This window comes from Somniosus microcephalus, chromosome 21, assembly GCF_052327205.1.
Source record: "Somniosus microcephalus isolate GS21.2 chromosome 21, FLI_Smic_1.0, whole genome shotgun sequence".
Classification (NCBI taxonomy): Eukaryota; Metazoa; Chordata; class Chondrichthyes; order Squaliformes; family Somniosidae; genus Somniosus; species Somniosus microcephalus.
The window spans coordinates 44,378,869-44,390,372 of record NC_141007.1 but is presented as its reverse complement, the minus strand read 5'-3'; the positions used below and the strand labels follow the sequence as shown (position 1 = coordinate 44,390,372).

The window sequence follows — 11,504 nt, the reverse complement described above, 5'->3', positions numbered from 1 at the left end:
TCCAGCAATGTTCATGATCCCTTTAGAGTCCCTCAGTTGGGTTACAGATTTGTTATTCACTTCCAAGTAATCATTGCTATATATACTATTGCTTATTTTCACATCACATTTAGAAGCTGTTGAAGGCCATGAATTACTAACACTAAAAATTAGTGTACATCAACATTTATTCTTCATTATGTTTCTAGCTGAATGGAGAGGGAGTGGGCAACTATTTTTGACAAATGTATTTACCCCCTTATGCTTCCCACATGTTTGGGTTTCTAACACCCACCCAAGAATGTTTTACTCCGTCTGCTCCATAGCCTCTTGTACAGCTTTCTTTCCTAAACTGTCAGTCTACAAGAGTTATTGTATATTCCATACATTACATAGTAACAGGCAATATAAAATGTATATCTGTTTTTAAATAGGAAATCAATGTAAAATCTCTTAATTTTTGTTCCATTTGTCCCAAGATTACTGGCCCTGAAGTTCTTTGGGAGGTTTTGCAGGTGTCCCAACGTGACTTCGAGTTTCACGAGGTCTCCTTCCTATCAGGAGTTCCCTGGTTGCCTTGTAAGGGGTGGAACCTCTGTACAGCCCTTTTAAAGCAAATGACAGCAGAAGACAAGAACTCTCGACACTGGGAGTCCCTACTCCTCAGGCTCAGTTGAGACCTGTTGTCTGTATGGAGCATGGGAAACCCAGAGAGGAAAGGTATAGCCTCTACAGGGTGGATGTGGGCCCCACCAGTGCTCTCTAGGCCCAGCAAGCAGGACCCTGGGAAAATAAATAAACAAAAAAGAATTTTGAATAGATTAGCCCCTTTACACAGGGGTTAAGGGGGACCATGACTGGGGTCAGACAAGCCTGGAATTGGGCCATTCCCCCCACCTTTCCCATAAGGGCAGAGGGGTGCCAGAGTTTCCAGCAATCATGAGCAGATGGGCACTGGAGACACCCAAAGTGGCACTTTCTCAGCCTGTCCCATGTAAATAAGGTGCCTTTCCACTGACCCTGTAAACTCTGAAGGGCCCTGGTGGGTGCGCTCTCAGCCAAAGCACTGGGATCATAACCTCAGGAATTTTGGAGCCCATGTCCTAAAGATTTGGAAAAAGGACCTGATTTTTCAAATACTCGACATCATTGGACTCAATCCATTAGAATTCTAGTGGGAATGCTGGTCTCAGAAACGATATTGGCACTTTCAGGTGCTGCCATATATCACAACATTTCCAGGGTACGAGTTTCAATGTTTTCACACAAGGTCAGCTTTACAGAGCAAACTGATGAACACCCTTCATGAATCAAATCAAATTAGTATGTAATAACTAGAGTTTCAAAGTTAAAAATAATGCCTCTGCTCGGATACCAGACTCACAACTAGAGAACAAGAGTTCAAATAAAACCAGTCTTGACCATCATTAGACCGCAATGGTTGCAGTTCAGTGGATCTTGAGCCTTTCCTAAATTGCAGTTTTAGTGCCATGCCTCACCAAGATTTCAACTACGAAGGGTTCAACCCAAATGTTGGGGGTGATTTTGCCAATGGGGACGTGATGGAGGCGGGACTGCTGCTAGTCAGGTTTTAGTCCCACCTCCATCGACGTCCGGCCAACCCACACTATTTTCCCTTGATTGACCTCGTTAAGCCCGCCCAGCATGTTTAGCAGGCCAATTAAGGGAAAGCCGGTGACAGAGAACGTCAGCGTATGACGTTTCATGTGTCAAAAATTTGACAGATGAATTGTCATTGTTTGACAGCTTTGAAAAGCTGTCAAACACTGACATTCTCTGTTGTTTGGCGAGTTCTTGTATTCAAGGCTCACCAAACCTATTTCCTGAGCAGAAAGCAGATGGATGTTGCATCGGAGAATGCAGCAGCCATTCTGTCATCTCTGCCATTGAGATGCCGGAGCCTCCGGATCCCCAACGATTGAAGCCTGCAGGAAGAAACAAAGGTAAGTAAACTTTTTCTAACACTTTTCACTCACCTCACATACTTACCTCTCCACACACCTCTACAGCGCACTTTGACCCCTCTGACCCCCACAGACCCACTGCTCGCCTCACTGACCCTGGCGGGGTTTCCTGACGTCGGGAAGCCCGCGCTTCTGTTGGAAAAATGGGGATAATCCTCTTAACTGCCTGTTAACAGGCAGTTAGGTGGCTGTAATCCACTTCCCACCTCGCAGAGACGGGTCCCAGCGCGAGTCGGGGACCCGCCTCCTGGGAAGATGGCACGGAGGCGGGTTGGGGACGGGATGGGTACCCGCTCCCAGTTTCTGCCATTTTCCCAGCAGTCCCGCCTCCAAACCCGCCTCCCCAGAGCTGGCAAAATCTCCCCCGTTGACATGGTTTCTCCTCTCCTCGATGCTGCCTGACCTGCTGAGTGTTTCCAGCACTTTGTTGTTATTTAAGATTTCAACTAAGTTAGGCTGAGCATTCGTTTTACTTCACATTCCCTGCAGAATAACTATGAAGCCCACCTTGTATTTACATTAAAACTTTTAGTTACATTAAAACTGTGAAAATTTAGTCAGTCTCTAATATAATTGGGTAGAACAAGGACAGAGACACGATGAGTTGCTCGTCACTGTGCTTGCTTTATAGGGCCAGAGCGAGCTGAGCATGCTCATACCAAACCATGTGATAATACATTACACTGCTTTCCCCCTTAAAAAATGTATGTATTCCCCTCTCAAATACAACAGAACTATGGTCCCATCTTTCCCAGCATTACATTTATCACATAACAATAAATCCTGGCTTTCTTTCTTTTAAACGAACTGCAAATCCAGTTTAATAACAGGTTTGCGGAGCCTTCCTGATCTCCTTAAAGAAGGTTTTGGTGTTGAACCAATTTTCAGACTGTTTTGTTTTGGTTCCGAACTCAAAAAATGATCCAGTTTCTATCTCAGACTTGTTTAAACCTATATGTTTCATGTCAATCCACTTTGAATGACTATCTACAAGTACCAGGAAATAATCATTTGCTTTCTCACAGAAGTCTACAGGTACTCTCTGAAAAGGTCTACTTGGCCATGACCAGGGTTGTAGTGGAGTTTTGGGTGGTTTGTTCTGCAATTTTGGCAAATGCTGCATTTGCTGACAAGTGATTCAAGATCACTGTCCAATCCAGGCCAGTAAACAAAGCTGCCTGCAATTGATTTCATACTGACGATCCCTGGATGTTCAGTATGAAGCTTGGCCAGAATTCTATCTCTCAAAGAAATAGATACTACCACTCTGTTTCTTCACTTGATACAACCTTGCTCAAGACAATTCAGTGTGACAGTTATGGAATGGTTTTAATTCGGTGTCCATACACTGATCAGTCCATCCATTCAAGGTGTTTTCATACACTCTTTTCAGTACTAAGTCCTTTTGAGTCTCATTTGCAATCTCAGTTGCATTCATGGGAAAGTCTTTGTCAACTGCACCTAGCGTGAAAATCTCACCTTCACTCCCAACACAAGTCCTCATGTGACAACCTGGGCAAGGCATCTGCGATTGAGTTTTGCTTTGAAATGCAATATTCAATCGTGTAGTCATATTGCGACAACAACACTGTCCAACGTTGCATTCTTGATGCGGCCATTGCAGCGATGGCAGATTTGGGCCCCAATATTGCTAGGAGCGGTTTGTGATTGGTTAGCAGGATAAACTTTGTCGATCAGGAGCTGTTGGAATTTGATTCCAAACACTATGACGAGTGCTTCCTTTTCAATTTGCGCGTAGTTTCTTTCACTCTTTGTGAGGGTTCGCGATGTGAACGCGATTGGTTTCTCTTGGCCATCATCCATTCCATGGCTTATGACAGCTCCCACACCATAGCTAGAATCATCACACGCTAACTTAAGCTCACGCTCCGTGTCGCAGTGCACAAGTAGAGCATCGCTAGAAAGGACTTCTTACAAGCGTCATAAGCTTCCTGCTGCACTTTCATCCACTTCCACTGGACATCCTTCTCGAGGAGCTCGTGCAATGGAGCTAACATGGTCGCTAACTCAGGTAAGAAACGTGCGCAATACTAGACCATTCCAACAGAAGATTTTAACTGACACATTCTGTGGCTTTGGAGCATTGATGACAGCATCAACCTTTTCCTTCACTGGTTGCAAGCCATTTGCATCAACTTTCAGACCAAAGTACACAACCTCGGGCTGTACAAAAGCACATTTGCTCCTTTTCAATTTGATAATGTGGACATTCAACCTTTGAAGCACTAAATCTAACACTTCTAGATTTTCTTCCTCACTGCTTGTTGCGATCAGCACATTGTCTTGATTGCATAAGCAATTTGAAACTCCTTGCAAAATCTTATCCATCGTAGCGTGGAAGATTTTGGGGGAGGACTTTACACCATATGGCAGCTTGGTGTATGAGTACAGTCCCTTGTGCGTGTTGATAGTGAGATACTGTTGACTGTCAACATTCAGCTGAGCATAAACATGCGACAAGGCAAGCTTAGAGAAAATCTTTGACAGAGAGTGCTGCATACAAATCTTGCGATATTGATAATGGGTACTGCTCATCGTCAACTACTTGTTGATAGTAACTTTGTAGTCACCGCACAAGTGTACAGTTTTGTCTGCTTTGGGCACAACCACAAATCGGGTAGTCCATTTACTTTTGTCAGTTTTTACTAGCACTCCGTTCTCTGAGCTTCGCTAACTCTTGCTCCACCTGACTTTTCAATGCATAGGGGACCGGCCTTGCCTTACAATAGACAGGCTTCACGTTGGACTTGATGTGGATATGTGCGTCATGCCCAGTGATACCCTCATAACTGTTTGTGAACATGCTTTCATACTTGTTCAGCATTGTGTCGAGTCGCTTCTTTGAAGCATCTCCACTGAAGATGGTTTTCCAGTCTAGTTTAAACTTTCTCAACCAGTCTTTGCCCATGTGGGTTGGCCTGTTGTTGTAGCTCGCTACAATAATAGGCAGCTTTACTGACTGGTCAGTGTGTTGAACTGTACATTCCACATGTCTCTAGGATTTCTTCAGAGTAGGTTTTTAACTCTATGGTACTCTTTGTAAGTTGTACTTGATTAAACTTACTCTCATGTGTGTCCTTACTCACGATACAGCAGTCCACCAACACATTGCCATGTCGATACACGTCAACATATTGCTCGTTGATCAAAAGTTTTGTACGGAAGTCTTTCTCATGACTGCTAGCGTTGCCGCTAGTGGCATAGATACTGTAGATGCCTAGTTCAACATCAGGTGTGTTCACTTCAATGTTGTGAATTCCTCCCTTTTGTTGTCGCTGCTTTGCATTGCCACTAGAATGGTCCCTACTTCCTGCTTTAGATCTAGCTCTGCAAGCTGTTGAAATATGACCTTGCTTCTGGCAGTGAAAACACTTTGCATTTCTGTATTGGCAGGACTGTGCTGAGTGATTTCCATTGCAGCGATAACAATTCACTGAACTGCGCTCACCGACATGCTTTTGACTTGGTCTCAACTTTAGTGCAGCTGAGGTCTACAGTCACAAAGCCACCGCCAAACCTAGTCACTTGAGTTGAATGGAGCTACCTAGCATTCTTAGATGCCATCTCCATAGATAGGGCAATTTTGCATGGTATGTCAAACATTAGGTTCAGAGTGATAGCAAAATACTGCAGATGCTGGAAATCCGAAATAACAACAGAAAATGCTGCAAAAACTCAGCAGGCCAGGCAACATCCGTGGAGAGAAATTAGAGTGATGTTTTGGGTCTAACCCTTTTTCAAACTGGAAAGGAAATAAAATAGTTTGAAGGCAGGGCTGCGATAGAACAAAAGAAGTAAAAAAGAGACATTAAGAGGTATTCAAAACCAGACGAGATGGTAATAGGACAGTGGAGACAAAAGACAGCAAGATTAGGTGTGAAGTGTACTGGCAGAAAGAGAGACAGCTGCTGTGTGGGAGAGAGAGAGAGAAAAAAAAAGGGGGGGCGGGGAAGGGATGATCCAAGCCAAAGGGGTGGAAAAAAAAAAGTAAAAATGTAATAGGGGCCGAGGTTATGATCTGAAATTGTTGAACTCGATATCGAGTCCGGAAGGCTGCAAAGTGCCTAGTCGGAAGATGAGTTGCTGTTCCTCGAGTTTACGTTGAGCTTCCGTGGAACAATGCAAGAGGCCAAGGACGGTGAGGTCCGAGTGGGAATGGAGCGGTGAATTAAAATGACAGGCGACCGGAAGCTCGGGGTCACCCTTACGGGCTGAACAGAGGTGTTCCACAAAGCAGTCACCCAATCTGCGTTTGGTCTCCCCAATGTAGAGGAGACCACATCGTGAGCAGCGAATACAGTATACTAGATTGCAAGAAGTACAAGTAAATCGTTGTTTCACCTGGAAGGGGTGTTTGGGGCCCTGGACAGTGGGAAGGGGGGAGGTATAGGGGCAGGTATTACATCTCCTGCGCTTGCACGGGAAGGTGCCAGGTGAAGGGGAAGGGCTGTTGGGGGTGATAGAGGAGTGGACTAGGGTGTCTCGGAGGGAGCGGTCCCTACGGAATGCTGAAAGGGGAGGGGAGGGGAAGATGCGTTTGGTGGTGGGATCACTTGAGGTGGCGGAAATGGCGGAGGATGATCCGTTGGATGTGAAGGCTGGTGGGGTGAAAGGTGAGGACCCCACCACCAAATGCATCTTCCCCTCCCCTTTCAGCATTCCGTAGGGACCACTCCCTCCGAGACACCCTAGTCCACTCCTCTATCACCCCCAACAGCCCTTCCCCTGGCACCTTCCCGTGCAAGCGCAGGAGATGTAACACCTGCCCCTATACCTCCCCCTTCCCACTGTCCAGGGCACCAAACACCCCTTCCAGGTGAAACAGCGATTTACTTGTACTTCTTGCAATCTAGTATACTGTAGTCGCTGCTCACAATGCGGTCTCCTACATTGGGGAGACCAAACGCAGATTGGGTGACTGCTTTGCGGAACACCTCTGTTCAGTCCGTAAGGGTGACCCTGAGCTTCCGGTCGCCTGTCATTTTAATTCACCGCTCCATTCCCACTCGGACCTCACTGTCCTTGGCCTCTTGCATTGTTTCACAGAAGCTCAACGTAAACTCGAGGAACAGCACCTCATCTTCCGATTGGGCACTTTGCAGCCTTCCGGACTCAATATCGAGTTCAACAATTTCAGATCATAACCTCAGCCCCTATTACATTTTTACTTATATTTTTTTCCCACCCCTTTGTTTTGGATCTTCCCTTCCCCCCCCTTTCCTTTTTTCCCTCTCTCCCACATGGCAGCTGTCTCCCATCCTGCCAGTACACTTCACACCTAATCTGAGCCGTCCTTTGTCTCCACTGTCCTATTACCATCTCGTCTGGTTTTGAATAACTCTATGTCTCTTTTACTTCTTTTGTTCTATCGCAGCCCTGCCTTCGATCTATTTTATTTCCTTTCCAGTTTGAAAAAGGGTTAGATCCGAAACATCACTCTAATTTCTCTCCACGGATGTTGCCTGGCCTGCTGAGTTTTTCCAGCATTTTCTGTTGTTATTAGGTTCAGAGTGTTCAGTAACTTGGACTGTGTGCGCTCATCCACCAGTCCACACAAACTTACCTCGCAACGCACGATCCAACAATGTGCCGAAGCTACAATGCAAAGACAGGTTTTTAAGAGCTACAATGTACTCACTGATGGTTTCACTTTGTTTTTGGTTTCTGATACCAAACTTATAGCTCTCTGCTATTTCTAACAGCTTTGGGTGGAAATGGTCCTAGAGTTTCTCAACAATGTCTTCAAACGACGCATCCGTCGCTTTCCCTGGTGAGTAGGTTTGTCAACATTCCATAGTCATCTGGCCCAATCTCGGTTAGAAAAATTGCTTTTTTCAGTTCACAAATTACTTTATTTTGAGCTTGAACATTCTCATATGCACCTTCGGTCTCAATAATGTTATTGGCCTTAAGAAACATCTCCATCTGCTCAATGTAACAGCTGAATGGTTGGTTCGCGAGCTCAGTCATACATGCTGAGGCTTCCGATGAATCCAGTAGGTGCGGCCATGATTGTATCCCGATCTCATTGAACAGTGACTCAGCACATGATCTGTGTACCTGTGAGAATCAATGCTGCTGTTGCTATGTATACATACACGTGAAGGCGAAGCACAGAAGATTCCGCATGAGGATGAACGGTAAAACATCGCAAAACTTCAGTTTCGGTGTCAAAAATTCATCTTCAACTTGTCCACTCGAAGGTTGAACATTGTGTCCTTCCATGACTCCTAAAAATGGCTTTGGGATCCCATCCTCGTCGCCAAAATGCAATATAATTGGGTAGAACAAATGAAGGACAGAGACACGATGAGTTGCTAGTCCATGTGCTTGCTTTATTAGGCCAGAGCGAACTGAGCATGCTCATACTAAACCACGCGATAATACATTACAGCCTCCTGTCCCACCAAAGGGGGAAAAGAATTGTCCCGGTCCATGAGTGTAAATCCATTCTGCAGACTTTCTCTGGTTGGTGTTTCGAACATTCTAAATTTTAACATGCTCCTTTGATTATAGTCACCATTTCAGTCGAAGTACTGGCCAACAGAATTCTTAATGAATCCATTTACAATGCTGCTATAAAACAATGTTCTTCACCCTACATTTTCTACTGGTGTAAAAAAGAGCTGCTGTCCCAGTAGTTCTTCACTTCACTAGAAAGTTCACTCACAGTACAGGAGGTGGGTAAGATGCACTCTGTGCTTGAACGCATGAACAGAGCTCTCCTATATCTCCTCCATAGGAGATGTGGGTGGCCACTCTTACTGGATTTTTTTTTCCATTGGACTGTGCCACAAATGCTGCCAGGATCACACTGGCACTCATAGCAGTGCTATAAAGTAGGCAAATAGATAGAATCACAGCATCTTACAGCACAGGAGGCGGCCATTCGGCCCATTGTGTTTGTTCGTGTGGTGAGGTTGCCCATCTCAGCAAGCTGAAGATAAACAAATCACCAAAGAAGTGAGCTACACTGATGATGATAATGGAGAACGCTTTGACCAAAGAGAATAGGAAGCACAATGGCATATAGCAACAGTGGAGGTGTTTTTTGTTTTCTTTTTAAAAACAAAAACATTAAAAATATTACACCCATTTCAGATTTCTTTAAAGTGAGCATATGAATATAATTTTGTGATTTTGCTTTTCGATGTGAAAACAAAATTGCTACAGCAGGATTTGAACAGTTTTGACACAAAAAGTTAAAAAAAGTGTATAAAATAATCCAACACAACCTGGAGATGAACGAACACCAATGCCACAGGACACCTCAAATATAAACAGTTCAACCAACCTTAGAAGAGAGAAGTGTTTTGCTCATTGTAGTTTTCGGTGTTTCAATGCAGGAAGAGGGGGGAGGGGAGGAGATGAAGGGGTTACCCGATATGTATGTATAATAACAATGGTCTGTGCACAGATAATGACTGTAGTTTAAGGATTCTCAATCCCAAAATATTGGTGATCATACCAAAAGGGCAGTGTTTTCATGCAATGACATTTGACAAACCTTTTTTTTCCTCCCTATTTGGAGAGGGAGAAGAACCCTGTGCACATTTTAATCATGGAATAAATCACAGAAGGAAAAAAAGTCTATTTCCACAGACCATGTAAAACCCACCCTTGATAGATATATTACATATATATATAAAAATGTAATTCTCTCTCTCGAATGATAGTTTGGCAAAATAATCTTGGAAACTCAAAAGCTGATCAAGCAAAAGGTCAGAATATTTATCGATCCTAGCATCTTGAACATTCAATCCTAACCGAATGCCTTCCATCAGCCGTAATCTCCCTCCCCAAGCACAGGCCATTATGTCCCATGGAGTATTTAATCATTACAGTGTATACCTATAACCTCCAATCTGGTTTCCAGACAGATACTTGACTATTTTCAAGACACTGAAATAGTCAAGTAAATGAGATAATAATCCATTTCAATGTGACTCATGTTATTGTATAACGCATTTGTAAAATGAAAGAAGAGATTTGCCAAACTTCTTTCCCAATAGACAGTATTTCATTGCGTGGGTTTGTTTTTAAACTAGAGATGTGTCCATGTAGACAGCTGATACTGGGAAGGATACAAGAAGTCTCAAATATTTGGCAGGAAAGAATTTGAAAATATGATCCTCAAATCAGAACTAGCTGAAAAAGCGAAGGCAGTAATTAAAAGAATGTAAACATTTAGTACTATTTCCTTTATTCTTCACATGTCCGATCATGTCTGCCTATAAATGAAGCAAGATGAAAGAAATAGGATTGCAAACAAACTAGGTCAGCTTCATATGCTAAATCAGCTACTGTTGGACAAATTATATTTTTCCTAGGGCTTATCTGCATACCATCAGACCACCCTACAAGGCTTCCACTTCCCTCAGTCCATCTCCTTCCTTTATTTTCCCTCAATCTTGCTGAAAATCCTACCAGAAATTTTAACAGATAACTACATGAATCAGAAAGAGAAACCAATGTGGACCAAGACAATGGGAATGCAAGATATCTGTTGGAAGTTACAAATATGGGTTACAATGCTGAATTATTTCTGCGCACTCCAACTATCCTCTGAAAAATTTTAAATGAATAGGAAGTGACATATGTGCTCAGTTTGTGTAGTATTTCTCTACATTCTGGCCTGGCTTGGCTCTAGTCATTTAGCAGTTACAAGTTCATGAAAGGGTCTTCAGGTTCTCTCAAGCTCCTAGCTCCTTGGAAAAATTAACGTTAATTTTTATCACATTTCTGAGATTTCCTTCCCCCACTCTTCAAGTCCCACCAAACTGTTCTCTAGCTAATAGAACAGGCAGATGACCTGATCTCAAGTCCCTCCTAGTACTGTACTTTCTAATTAATCAACAGCAGGTATACAACATTTCTAATTGTTCTTCCGGAGGTAAATACTTCTGGTTCACTCAGTGTCTGCATTGACATTGAAGCCAAGATCAGAAACTCACCGAGGTGTCATGGATGAAAAAAGTTAGGTTTAGAAACAGAACAAGACAACATAGGACAGCAACAAGCCACAAATAAAAACATCAAGAATTACCAGTGAGGGAGAATAATTCAACACATAAATTAAAGAGCGAATATACCGAGATAGAACACACAACATTAGTATTAAAGTCAATAATTGAGGGGAGAGAGAGGGGGGAAACATAGAAGCAGGAGTAGGCCATTCGGCCCCTCGAGCCTGCTCCGCCATTCAATGAGATCATGGCTGATCATCCACATTCAGTACCCTGTCCCTGCCTTCTCCCCATATCCCTTGATCCCTTTAGCCTTAAGAAATATATCTAACTCCTTCTTGAATATATTTAATGAATTGGCCTCAACTGCCTTCTGTGGTAGAGAATTCCACAGGTTCACCACTCTCTGGGTGAAGAAATTCCTCCTCATCTCTGTCCTAAATGGCTTACCCCTTATCCTTAGACTGTGACCCCTGGTTCTGGACTCCCTGGCCATCAGGAACATCCTTCCTGCATCTAGTCTGTCTAGTCGTTAGAATTTTATAAATTTCAA

The 11,504-nt window shown here is 43.6% G+C and overlaps 1 protein-coding gene across 4 annotated transcripts in view; it reads right to left on the bottom strand.

Moving 5' to 3' along the window:
- LOC147102756 (neuronal-specific septin-3-like) overlaps positions 1-11,504 on the bottom strand; it is a 299,156-nt gene that overhangs the window by 152,910 nt on the left and 134,742 nt on the right. The gene's annotated exons all lie outside the window — the stretch shown is intronic.